The sequence below is a fragment of the Theropithecus gelada genome, chromosome 15 (assembly GCF_003255815.1).
Source record: "Theropithecus gelada isolate Dixy chromosome 15, Tgel_1.0, whole genome shotgun sequence".
Lineage (NCBI taxonomy): Eukaryota > Metazoa > Chordata > Mammalia > Primates > Cercopithecidae > Theropithecus > Theropithecus gelada.
This window is the reverse complement of record NC_037683.1, coordinates 105,683,910-105,696,264: the sequence shown is the minus strand read 5'-3', so window position 1 is coordinate 105,696,264 and position 12,355 is coordinate 105,683,910. Positions and strand designations below refer to the sequence as shown.

The following is a 12,355-nucleotide window of genomic DNA, read 5'->3' as shown; positions in this document are numbered from 1 at the left end:
CTACTTTTCTTATGATTAAAAAAAATATTTCCCTTGGTAACCATTTTCCCTGGTTACTTTCTTGGCTGATTTTCTGCACAAAAACTGAAAGGCATTTATCCCCAAGGGAAGCAGTTATTTTAGATTTTACTAAGAAGTTCAGCAAACACTTTTCAACATTCCCTTCTGTCCTTTCTTTGTTTTTAAAGAAAGCTCTGATTTTGTTTCATTTTCAGCTGGAGACTTAAATGACACCAAGCAAAGCCTACTTAGTTTAGATTTCCAGGTAAAAAAGTTTTAAATTTTAAGTTTCTACTTAGCATGTGGAATGGTTTTAATATTTGGGTATTTTATTTCGCAACTATGTTTAAACTCTTGAGTAAATTAGCTCGTTACTAATAGATTTTTAAAGTTCAAAGTATGCATTATTGTTTGTTTTTTTCACGATGTACTTCCCAAGTATTTCAGACCTTGTAGACTTAGTATTAAATTATTTTTATATGTTTAGGTGGAATTCTGTGTTCAATAGAAGTATAAATTGGTTTGAAAATATTATTCTTAATTTTTAAGTCCTAAAAGAACATAAATAATTCAAAATATTTTTCATTTTAAACCTGTTGAAGTGAAAAGAGATAATAGACATCTCATGACTTCATGTAGAATTTTAAAATTCTAAATTAATATTTTTAAAGTTTACTTAAGACAATTGGTGAAAAATTTTAAATGAAGAAAAATAAGTTAATCAAGGTTTATAAATAATATTTAATGTTGGGATAAACACAGTAAGTGCTAGAAGGAAAAAAATTACTTGATAAAAATGATACTATGATTGGAATCCCAGAAAATTTACCTCTAGGAGGCATACACTCAATTACGAAGTTGTTTATGAAAGCAAATATTAAGTGCAAAGTAAAATTCTGTATATCATATCAATGAAAATAACGAAGGCCTAACCATTAATAGTAAAATTAGTATTGAGAGACCATTTCCTAAAATGTATTTAAACACTGTAGTGAAACTGTTTAGATGCTGATTTTGTCAAAATTAAAATAGCTCCGTAAATTTATTTCTGTATGTATCTACTTAGATTTCTGGGTAAGTAAAAGTGAGTCAGTTTGGGGGGAAAAAAGAAAGAGAGGTAGTTTCCAGAATGAGGATACTGGGAGAGAGGGGTGTGCTCAGTCTGGCTGCAGCTAGCACATTCACTCCTAAGCACTCAATCAGGCAATGCCCCATAAGTGAGTGCTTTCAGGAGGCTTCAGGACAACAGGATGCCTGAGACCCCCATGAGAGTTTAACTCTGGAGCCCTGAGGTCTAGGCCCTGACTCCTCACAACAGGAGGGAGGGTCTGCACATATGATTGTTAAAGCAAGAAAATTTAAATGTATACATTTCATGCATTGCAGAGCACTTATGATACCCATCGGAGCCCACAGGCCCAGCCACTCAGCAAATTCTAGTTTCACTTTGACTCTCAGTTCAGGTTTTCATATTGCTTTCCCCTGCTGTTGTTGTTATTCCCTTCCAACATACTACTTTGCTCTCTGAATTGACTGTCATGATTTCAGGTGCCAATCAGCTAATGGATTTGGTCCTTCTTTACATGCTGCACGTTAATTTTTCTAAAACTAAAGTAGATTGCAAAAAGTTGTTCAAATGACCTATGAAATACAGGTCATTTCAATGACCTATAGTAATGGTTTTCAAATGACTGCAGCAATTAATGTATATATATACTGAAGAAAGGTTATATGCTGACATGAAGATACTTTAGAGACTGCCATTTGTTGAACAAAGGTGATGTGGCAAAAGTCAGACTATGAACTAACTAAGTGAAACCTGACTAGAGGACGATGATTCTGGCAGATGAAGTTATAAAAACAACTACTGAGATTCAAGAGGGGAGACTGAGCTGACCTTGTGCCCTCTTCCCCTCTCACCAAATCCCTTGAAATAATACAAGATATATTACAAACAAATAAATACACGAATATACAGCTACACTAGGAAGTAAAATGGGCAGCCCCTGGTGGGACAGACACTCTGAGGAGTCCTTCACAGACAAAGAGAAGATGGGAATGAATTTAAAGAGGGAAAATGTACCCTTGAACAGTCATGAGAGAAAACAGAGTTGAAGACAGCTTGTATAGGAAAGAAAGAAGTTTTTGGTTTAAAAGATCCCAAGAAGGATACATTTAACAACAATAACAACCTATACCAAGGTACATTCCATTCTTTTAGCAAGGTAAAACTTCCAAATATCAAAGATATGTTGAAAATTTGAAAAAAATTTCTATAGAAAGAAAAAAAAATTTCTTACAAAGGGATGAGAATCAGATTCAAGTCAAATTTCTCCTCAGCAACACTAAATATAAGAAAATAATGGACAAATATCTACAAGGTATTAAAGAAAAATGATTAGAATGATTTTGAAACCATAATTCTGTTTCCAATTAAACAACGATATTTTCCGATCTTTAATAAGAGCACAAAATTTTACAACTTACAACATTCTCTGAGAAAAAGTGGATATATTTCTGCAAGAAATAAAAGGAATCTGAGGGAGCTTCTCCTTCTGATAATGGCAGACAAGGCAAGTCAGATCATTAGACCTGCTGAGAATAACCAGAAAGGGTGAGAAAAACAACAGGGTCAATATTTGGGATAGGACTGAAACCCAGAGAGGTTTAGAACAGTTTTTCTTCTAGAAGCATCTGGATTCCAGAAGAGGTGGTTGAGAAGATTAGTAGACCTTTAAAATAGCCTCAGGAGGACAGAGAGAAACAAACAAAATGGAGGCAAACAAGCAGTGGGGGATGGTAGGAAAAGTTAAGTGGACCCAAAGCATATATATATATATCTAGAGAGAGAGAGAGAGAGAGAGACGGAGTCTCGCTCTATCACCCAGGCTGGAGTGCAGTGGTGTGATCTCGGCTCACTGCAACCTCTATCTCCCAGGTTCAAGTGATTCTCCTGCCTCAGCCTCCTGAGTGTCTGGGACTACAGGCACGTGCCACTATGCCCAGCTAATTTTTTTTTGTATTTTTAATAGAGACGGGGTTTCACCATATTGGCTAGGCTGGTCTCGAACTCCTCCTGACCTTGTGATCTGCCCGCCTTGGCCTCCCAAAGTGCTGGGATTACAGGCGTGAGCCACTGCACCCAGCCCAAAGCATAATTATTAATTGGATATGGTGAAGCCCAGCTTCAAATCACTCAATATTCGATTCATAATGTACTTAACCTTATGCCTGAAACAGATGCAAATCCTCAAGTATTTTCATATACAATATTCGGCACTCCATCAAAGGTCATCAGGTATATGAAGACACAAAACATGGCTAAAAACCTAAAGAAATAAGAGACAACCGAAATAGACACATAGAGGATCGGGAAAACCTAGTCTTCAGACACAGACTTTAAAACAAATATTTTTAATATGTTTAAAAAAATAAAAGATGAGATTAAAATTTTTAACGAAGAATTGGAAATAAAAAGAACATACTGAAAACTTGAAAACTAGAAAATACAATAAAAGAACAAGGAAGTCAATGGATAGGTTTAATAGCAGATAAATCACACATGAAGAGAGTATCAATGAACTGGAAGATCAGAGAATAACCAGGATGAATCATTGAAGTGATAGAAGAACAAAAAATACAAATGGGGGGAAAGTGACATTAAAGACAATGAGGAAGCTAATAACAAAGTACCTGTAGTTATAGAAAGAATGAAAAAAGGGAAAAGAGAATGTACTATTTATACAGTTAAGGGCTAAGAAGTTTCCAAATGTGATGAACAACATCAGGCCACAAATTCAAGAAGTGCCAAATAGGCTAAAAGCAAGAAAATTCTATCTTTGTACACAGAGTGAAACAGCTGAAAACCAAAGACAATGAGAATATCTTAAAAACAGCGAGAGTAAAAAAAAAATTACTTTTAAAGGTGAAAAAATTAGATGGAGAGATGATTTCTCAAAAGAAACAATGGGAAAAAGAAGACATAGAAATTGCATCTTCAAGCCGGGTGTGGTAATTCACGCCCGTAGTCCCAGCCACTCGAAAGACTGAGCCAGGTGGATCGCTTTAGCCTAAGGAGTTCAAGGTCAGCCTGTTTAGTGAGACCTCATCTCAAAAAAAAAAAAATAAAAATAAAATAAATAAAAATTAAATTAAATTAAATAAAAAAAGAAAAAGAAAAGTAGGTGGGAAGAAGGCAACAATAAAATACTGGAAGCTAGGAAGCAAATGAAAGTGTGGGGGGTAAAAATCAACTGTATCTTCAAAATGCTGAAAGAAAACACTTGTCAACCCAGAATGTGTATCTAACAAATACATCCTTTCAGGTAAACAAAAAGAACTGATCAACACATGTGCACAAAACGAATTATTAGAAGGTGTTCTTCAGTCAATAAGAAAATAATCCTAATAGAAGAATGGAGATTAGGAAGGAACGAAGGAAAATCAAATGATAAATGTTTAGGTAAATCTAAACACGTGATTCTCAACTGAGGCGCAGGTTACATTTGGTAATGCCTGGAAATATTTTTGGTTGTCACAACTAGGAGGAAGGTACTAATGGTAACTAGTGGGCAGAGGCCACGGATTGCTGAGCAATAGCTTATAATATACAGGGCAGCTCCCCCCCCACACACACAAAATTATCTGGCGCAAAATTTTTTTTTTTCTTTTTTTTTCTTTTTTTTCTGAGACTGAGTCTCGCTCTGTCACCCAGGCTGGAGTGCAGTGGCACGATCTCAGCTTGCTGCAACCTCCGCCTCTCGGGTTCAAGCAATTCTCCTACCTCAGCCACCTGAGTAGCTGGGACTACACGCACCCGCCACCACACCCAGTTAATTTTTTGTATTTTTAGTAGAGATAGGGTTTCACATGTTAGCCAGGATGGTCTCGATCTCTTGACCTTGTGATCTGCCCACCTCGGCCTCCCAAAGTCCTGGGATTACAGGTGTGAGCCACCGTGCCTGGCCTCTGGTGCAAAATGTTAATAGTGATGAGGATGAAAAATCTTATCTAAATGAACTTTGACAAAATAATAATAATATTTTGAGGGTTTAAAAATACATATATAATTAAAACAGAGAACTGAAATAGAATACATACTGGGATGGCGTAAATGGAGTTGAAGTTCATCCTGGTTCTTGTATTGTCCAGGAAGAGGTAAAGGTACTAATTTATATTAGGACTTTGATAAGTCAAGGATGTATGTGGTAATCTCTACAAAGAAGAGAGTGATAAAAAGTGTATAACTGGCCGGGCGTGGTGGCTCACGCCTGTAATCCCAGCACTTCGGGAGGCTGAGACAGGTGGATCACGAGGTCAGGAGATCGAGACCATCCTGGCTAACACGGTGAAACCCCATCTCTACTAAAAATACAAAAAATTAGCCAGGCGTGGCGGCAGGCGCCTGTAGTCCCAGCTACTTGGGAGGCGGAGGCAGGAGAATGGCATGAACCCGGGAGGCAGAGCTTGCAGTGAGCCGAGATAGTCCCACTGCAATCTGGCCTGGGCGAAAAAGTAAGACTCCGTCTCAAAAAAAAAAAAAAAAAAAAAGTGTATAATCACTAATGAAATCATAAAAACCAAGCAACCAATTAAAAAGAAAGAAAACAGAAAAAGGAACATAGAATATGTAGGACAAATAAAAAGCAAATATAAAGTATATTTCAACTCAAACATATTAAATTTTACATTAAATATAAACAGCCTAAATGTTCCAGTTCAAGACAAAAATTGTTAAACTGAATTAAAATGCCACTAATAGGAAGTATGCTGAAAATACAAAAACATAGAAAGGCTGAAAGCAAAACAAATATTTTGCAGACATTAACCAAAAGAAAGCAACTACATGCAGGAGCAGAAAACCAAAGACCACATGTTCTCCCTTATAACTAGGAACTAAGTCCATTAGGTACTCATGGACATAAAGATGGCAACAATAGACACGGGAGGAAGGCAGGGAGAGGAACAAGGATTGAAAAACTGTTGTGTGCTATGCTCAGTGCCTGAGTGATGGGATCATTCATATCTCAAATTTCAGTATCACATAACATACTCAGGTAACAAACCTGCATACAACCCTCCTGAATCTAAAAAGTCAAAAAAGAAAAAAAAATGCAACTACATTAATATTAGACAAAGTAGATCTTACAGCAAAAGCACTCCCAGAGACACTGAAAGTATCTACCTACTGACAAATGCACCAGAAAGATATAACGACTCTAAATTTGTACATACCTACAATCATTAGGACAAACAAGGCAAAATTATTAGGACAATTTGGACAAATAGGTTGATAGTATTAAAGTCTTTAAAATCCTGATATTCTATCTACTAATTAAAAAATAGTAATTACTTTTTCTTGGCATAAAATGACTACTAATTTTTTTTAACAGACTTTTTTCAGCGCCTTTTTAGATTCAGAGCAAACTGAGTGGAAAGTACAGAGTTCTCATATGTACTTTTCCCCCACTATCGAAATCTCACACCCTGGATAAATCTATGCTGACATATCATTACCACCCACAGGTCCATAGTTTACGTTAGGGTTCACTCTTGTTACTCTGTCTTGGGTTTTGACAAATTTTTAATGACATGTACCCACCTTTATAGTACTGTTGTCCATTGGTATCCTTGGGGGACTGGTTCCAGGAGCCCTCAAGGATACCAAAATCTGAGGCTGCTCAAGTTCCTTAAGTAAAATGGTATAGTATTTGCATATAATACACACATATCCTCCTGTATACTTTAAATAATCTCTAGATTACTTACACCTAATATACTGTAAAGGCTATGTAAGTAGTTGTTACGCTGTATCATTTAGGGGACAATGACAAGAAAAAAAAAGTCTGCATATGTTCAGCACAAATGCTACATAGGCCAAACTACATTTTTCACTCATGGTTGGTTGAATCCAGATGCAAAACCTGTGATATAAAGGGCTGACTATACTGTATTAGAAGAGTTTCACTGCCCTAAGAGTCCTCTGTGTTCCACCTATTCATCCCTCCCCACCCCAAATCCACTATTCTTTTATAGTTTGCATAGTTTTACCCTTTCTAGAATGTCATAGAGTTGAAATCACACATATGCCATCTCAGGTTGGCTTATTTCATTTAGTTATATATTATATGCATTTAAGGTTCCTCCATGTTTTTTCATGGCGTCATGGCTCATTTCTTTTTGGTGTTGAATAATGTTCCATTGTCTGAATATACCATAGTTTGTTTATCCATTCACCTATTGAAGAACATGTTGCTTGTTTCTAAGTTTTGGCAATTATGAAAAAAGCTGCTATACATGCAGGTTTTTGTGTGGGCATAGATTTTCATCTTATTTGGGTAAATACCAAGGGGCACGATTGCTGGGTTGTATGGAAAGAGTGTTTAGTTTTATAAGAAACTGCCAAAGTGTCTTCCAAAGTGGCTGTAGCATTTTGCATTCCCACCAGCACTGAATGAGACTTACAGTTGCTCCACACACTCACCAGCACTGGGTGTTGCCAGTGTTTTGGGTTTTAGACATTTAATAGATATGTAGAGGCATCTGAATTTAATTTGTAATCTGTCTACTATTTTTGAAACTAATATTTGGGATAAAAGTGTTGAAATTTTGGATGATAAATGTAGATTTGTCTATTTCTTTTTGCAGTTTTTGAAAACAAGTTCACTAATTATTTTTGGTAATGTCTAATCTGCTATTCATCCCTTGTCATGTATTTTTTTCTCTCTCACATTGTAGTTTTCATCTTTAAAAGTTTGATTTGGGTTTTTAAAAAATATCTTCTATGTTTCTACATTACATGGTTAATCTTTCCTCTACCTTCTTGAACATATAGAATATAGGTATAGTGATTTTTAAAGACCTAATTAGTATATCAGCACTGTCATTTCTGAATTGGTTTCAGTAAACTGATTTTTCCCATTAGGGGTCAACTTTCCCTGATTCTTTGTGTACTTGGTAAATTTACATTGGATCCTTGGTAAATTTACATTGGATCCTACATTTGTTGGTTCTCTGAGACACTGTCAAGTTACTGTACACAGTTTAGTTCTTTCAGAAAGGCTTGCTTTTAAGCTTTATTAAATGAGATTACAGCAGCCTTTAGCCTAGGGCTAATTATTTTCCTCTACTGAGCTAATGCTCTTCTGAGTACTCTACCAGATGCCCTGTGAATTGTAAGGTTTTCCACTCTGACTGGTGGAACACAAACTCTTCCTGGTCTTTTTAAGCTCCAGAGACCATTTTTTTTTACTTCCCCCCCCCACCCCCCGCTTTGTCCTTTAGGTTAGTTCTTTTCCCAGTCTCAAGTATTAATAAGTTTACTTACATATATGTGCTATCCAGTATTCAGTGGAAGACTTCACATCTCTGGAAGGGTTTCTCTGGGTTAGCTCTCACCTCTCTGTACTCTGCCCTAGGAACACTAGTCTCTTTGGTGTCCTCAGATTTCCAACTCTATCTTTTCAACTCAGGCAGACTGCTGGACTCTGCCTGTGTTCCCCTCCCTGCAACTCCCTTGAGGGAGGAAGCAGGTCAGTCACAGGTCTCTCCAGGCATTTGATTTGCATCCCCTCTCAGGGATCACTGACCTGGACTGCTCTTTGTTTAATATTTGGAAAATGCTTCATATATATTGTTCTACTTTTAAGTTGTTTCAGGTGGGAAGGTATACGTGGTCCCTATTACTCCATGTTGACTGGGAGTCAGATTTGATAAGTTTTGTCATAATACTGGTGTAATGGCTGAATGATTCTCTAGGAAGCGACCATGATGTAGCTTCACAGACTCTCCAAAAGTCTGTGAAATTACATCATGGTCGCTTCCTAGAGTATCATTCTACTTCATGGAGCCACTCTGGTTACTAGTTGTCAAACTAGTAGGAATGTTGTTATGGCAATACAGGGAAGGTGATCTCCACAAAACCATGCTCATTTTCTTGGCCTTCAGGTGATATACTGTATGCAGAATGTCAAAAATGGGTCAGTTAGTGATATTTGTACCTAGGCCAAGGACCCAGGATGGCAGCCATATGTTTGCTAATACCATTATAGGTTTCTACTAAGAAACAATCACAATATTTGCCAAGACTTAGCACGGATGACCCTGCATTTCCTAAACATTTGGGTGGTAGACACTGTGGCTTGAGGAAGGCATGCATTACCCTGAGCTCATGCTCATGGTTTTCAATTTAGATATGCTTGGAATTTCCACAGCTTGTCTTAGGTTGTGAAGTGGACTTCTAAGAATCTGCATATCAACAAATTACAGTCATATGTCACTTAGCGACAGGGATGCATTCTGAGAAATGTGATGTTAGATGATTTTGTTGTTGTACATCATAAAGTGTACTTACACGAACCTAGATGGGACAACCTACTATACACCTAGGCTATATGATAGAGCCTACTGCTCCTAGGCTACAAACCTGTACAGCCTGTGACTGTACTGAAAACTGTAGGCAACTGGAACAGAATGGAATTTGTGTATCTAAACATATCTAAAGCCAGGTGTGGGGGCTCATGCCTGTAATCCTAGCATTTTGTGAGGCTGAGGTGGGTGAATCACTTGAGCTCAGGAGTTTGAGACCTGCCTAAGCAACATAGTGAGATCCCGTCTTTACAAAAAAAATATAAAAATCAGCTGGGCATGGTAGCATGCGCCTGCAGTCCCAGCTACTTGGGAGGCCGAGGTGTGAGACTGGCTTGAGCCCAGGAAGCGGAGGTTGTAGTGAGCTGAGATGGTGCCACTGCACTCCAGCCTGGGTGGCAGAGCCAGACCCTGTCTCTAAATAAATAAATAAAAAATAAACATATCTAAATATAGGAAAAGTATGGTTAGAATATGGTCTAAAAGAACTTAAAAAAGGTACACTATATAGAGTACTTACCATGAATGGAGCTTGGAGGACTGGAGGTCACTCCGGTGAGTCAGTGAGTGAGTGTGAAGGCCTAGGACATTACTATACACTACTGTAGATTTTATAAACACTGTACACTAAGACTCTACTAAATTTATAAAAAAGTTTTTTTATTTCTTCAATAAATTAGCCTTAGCTTATTGTAATATAACTTTATATACTTTTTATTTTTTAAAAAACTGACTCTTTTGTAATAGCATTCCTCTCTTTTTTTTCTTTGTCTAAAGGCTTGATTTTTTAAATCGTTTCAGAAAACTTTTCGTTTATCTTTTCTACAGTTTTTTTGGTTTCTGTTCTGATCTTTAATATTTCTTTTTTGTAACTAATTTTGGGTTTGGTTTGCTCTTCCTTTTCTAGTTCTTTAAGATGCATTATTAGGTTGTTTATATAAAGTTTTTCTACTTGTTGATGTAGGTGTTTATTGCTGTAAACTTCCCTCTTAGTAGTGCTTTTGATATATCCCATAGGTTTTGGTGTGCTGTTTTCATCTTAATTTGTTTCAAGAATTTAAAAAAATTCCTTCTTAATAACACTTGGCTTAAAACACAAATACATTGTACAGTTGCACAAAAATATTTTCTTTGTAGCATAATTCTATAAACTTTTTTTTCTATTTTTCTATTTTAACTTTTTTGCTAACTGTTTTTGTTAAAAACAGGCAAACATGCATTAGCCTAGGCCTGCATCAGGTCTGGATCATCAATATCACTGTCTTCCACCTCCACATCTTGTCCCACTGGAAGGTCTTCATGGGTAACAACACTCATGATAATGCCTTCTTCTGAAATACCTCCTGAAGGAACCACCTCAGGCTGTTGCACAGTTAACGTTTTTTTTTTTTAATAGGTAGAAGGAGTGTACTCTAAAACTGATAAATAGTAAATACATAAACCAGTAATATAGTCATATATTAAAGTATTATGTACTATACATAATTGTATGTGCTGTACTTTTTTCTTTTTTTTTTTTTTTGAGACTGAGTCTCTCTGCACTCTGGGCATGGTGGTGCATGCCTGTAGTGGTAGCTACTCAGTGCAACCTCCACCTCCTGGGTTTAAGTGATTCTCCTGTCTCAGCCTCCCGAGTTGCTGGGATTACAGGCGTGCACCACCACACTCAGCCAATTTTGTATTTTTAGTAGAGACAGGGTTTCACCATGTTGGCTAGGCTGGTCTCGAACTCCTGACCTGAAGTGATCCACCCACCTTGGCCTCCCAAAGTGCTGGGATTACAGGCTTGAGCCACCGCGCCCAGCCTGTGCTGTATTTTTATATGACTGGCAGTGCAGTAGGTTTGTTTATACCAGCATCACCACAAACACATGAGTAATGTGTTATGTTATGATGCTGTGACATCTCTAGGCAATAAGAATTTTTCAGCTCCATTATAATCTTTTGGGACCATTATGGTATATGCAATCTGTCACTGACAAAAAAGTCATTATGTGGTACATGACTGTACTTTCTTTGGTCAAGTGGTCAGACAGAAAGATTGAGTCAAATGCTTGTAGGGTCTCTCAGTGTTTTTTTTTTTTTTTTTTTTTTTTTTGAGACAGAGTCTGTCTCTGCTGTTACCCAGGCTGGAGTACAGTGCTGTAATCGCTGCTCACTGGTAGCTAGGACTACAGGCATGCACCACCATGCCCAGCTAAGTTTTTATGTTTTAGTTGAGACAAGGTCTTGCTATGTTCCTTACTCTGGTCTTAAACTCCTGGCCTCAAGCAATCCTCCCACCTTGGTTTCGGCCTCCTATAGGGCTGGGATTACAGGCAGAAGCCACAGTGCCCAGCCTCTCAGGTATTTTCTAAGGTTCCAACAAGACGACTGGGTTAGCAGTCTATGGCCACTTCTTATCTCTTAATCCTTCAGTGCCTCTCCTTTGCAGTTTAGTGTATTAATCTCTGTATGTAACATCACCTTGAATGTTTTACCATTCCTTCCCATCACAGTTTTGTTCTGGTTGGTGAAGGAGACCAAGGCATGCCTGTGAGAATTGAAATAAATTTCACAGCCGGGCGCGGTGGCTCAAGCCTGTAATCCCAGCACTTTGGGAGGCCGAGACGGGCGGATCACGAGGTCAGGAGATCGAGACCATCCTGGCTAACACGGTGAAACCCCGTCTCTACTAAAAAATACAAAAAACTAGCCGGGCGAGGTGGTGGGCGCCTATAGTCCCAGCTACTTGGGAGGCTGAGGCAGGAGAATGGCGTGAACCCGGGAGGCGGAGCTTGCAGTGAGCTGAGATCCGGCCACTACACTCCAGCCTGGGTGGCAGAGCGAGACTCCGTCTCAAAAAAAAAAAAAAAAAAAAAGAAATAAATTTCATCACCGAGCAAGTTAGTTACTTTAACCTTCTAGAATCACCAAATACTTTAAATGCTCATTAAAAAGATAAGAGCGGCAAATCTGTTGTGATCTGGGTTCTTATGATACCTGGGGT

At 37.8% G+C, this 12,355-nt stretch overlaps 2 protein-coding genes across 5 annotated transcripts in view; one reads left to right on the top strand and one right to left on the bottom strand.

Moving 5' to 3' along the window:
- The window catches only part of CENPP (centromere protein P), a 272,813-nt gene that overhangs the window by 69,324 nt on the left and 191,134 nt on the right, over positions 1–12,355 (bottom strand). The window lies entirely within an intron of this gene.
- ECM2 (extracellular matrix protein 2) overlaps positions 83–12,355 on the top strand; it is a 43,515-nt gene continuing 31,242 nt past the window's right edge. For all 3 annotated transcript variants that reach the window (XM_025359982.1, XM_025359980.1, XM_025359979.1), the window contains exon 1: positions 83–265. The gene's annotated coding sequence lies outside the window, so the exon portion shown is untranslated. The remainder of the gene's footprint in view (positions 266–12,355) is intronic.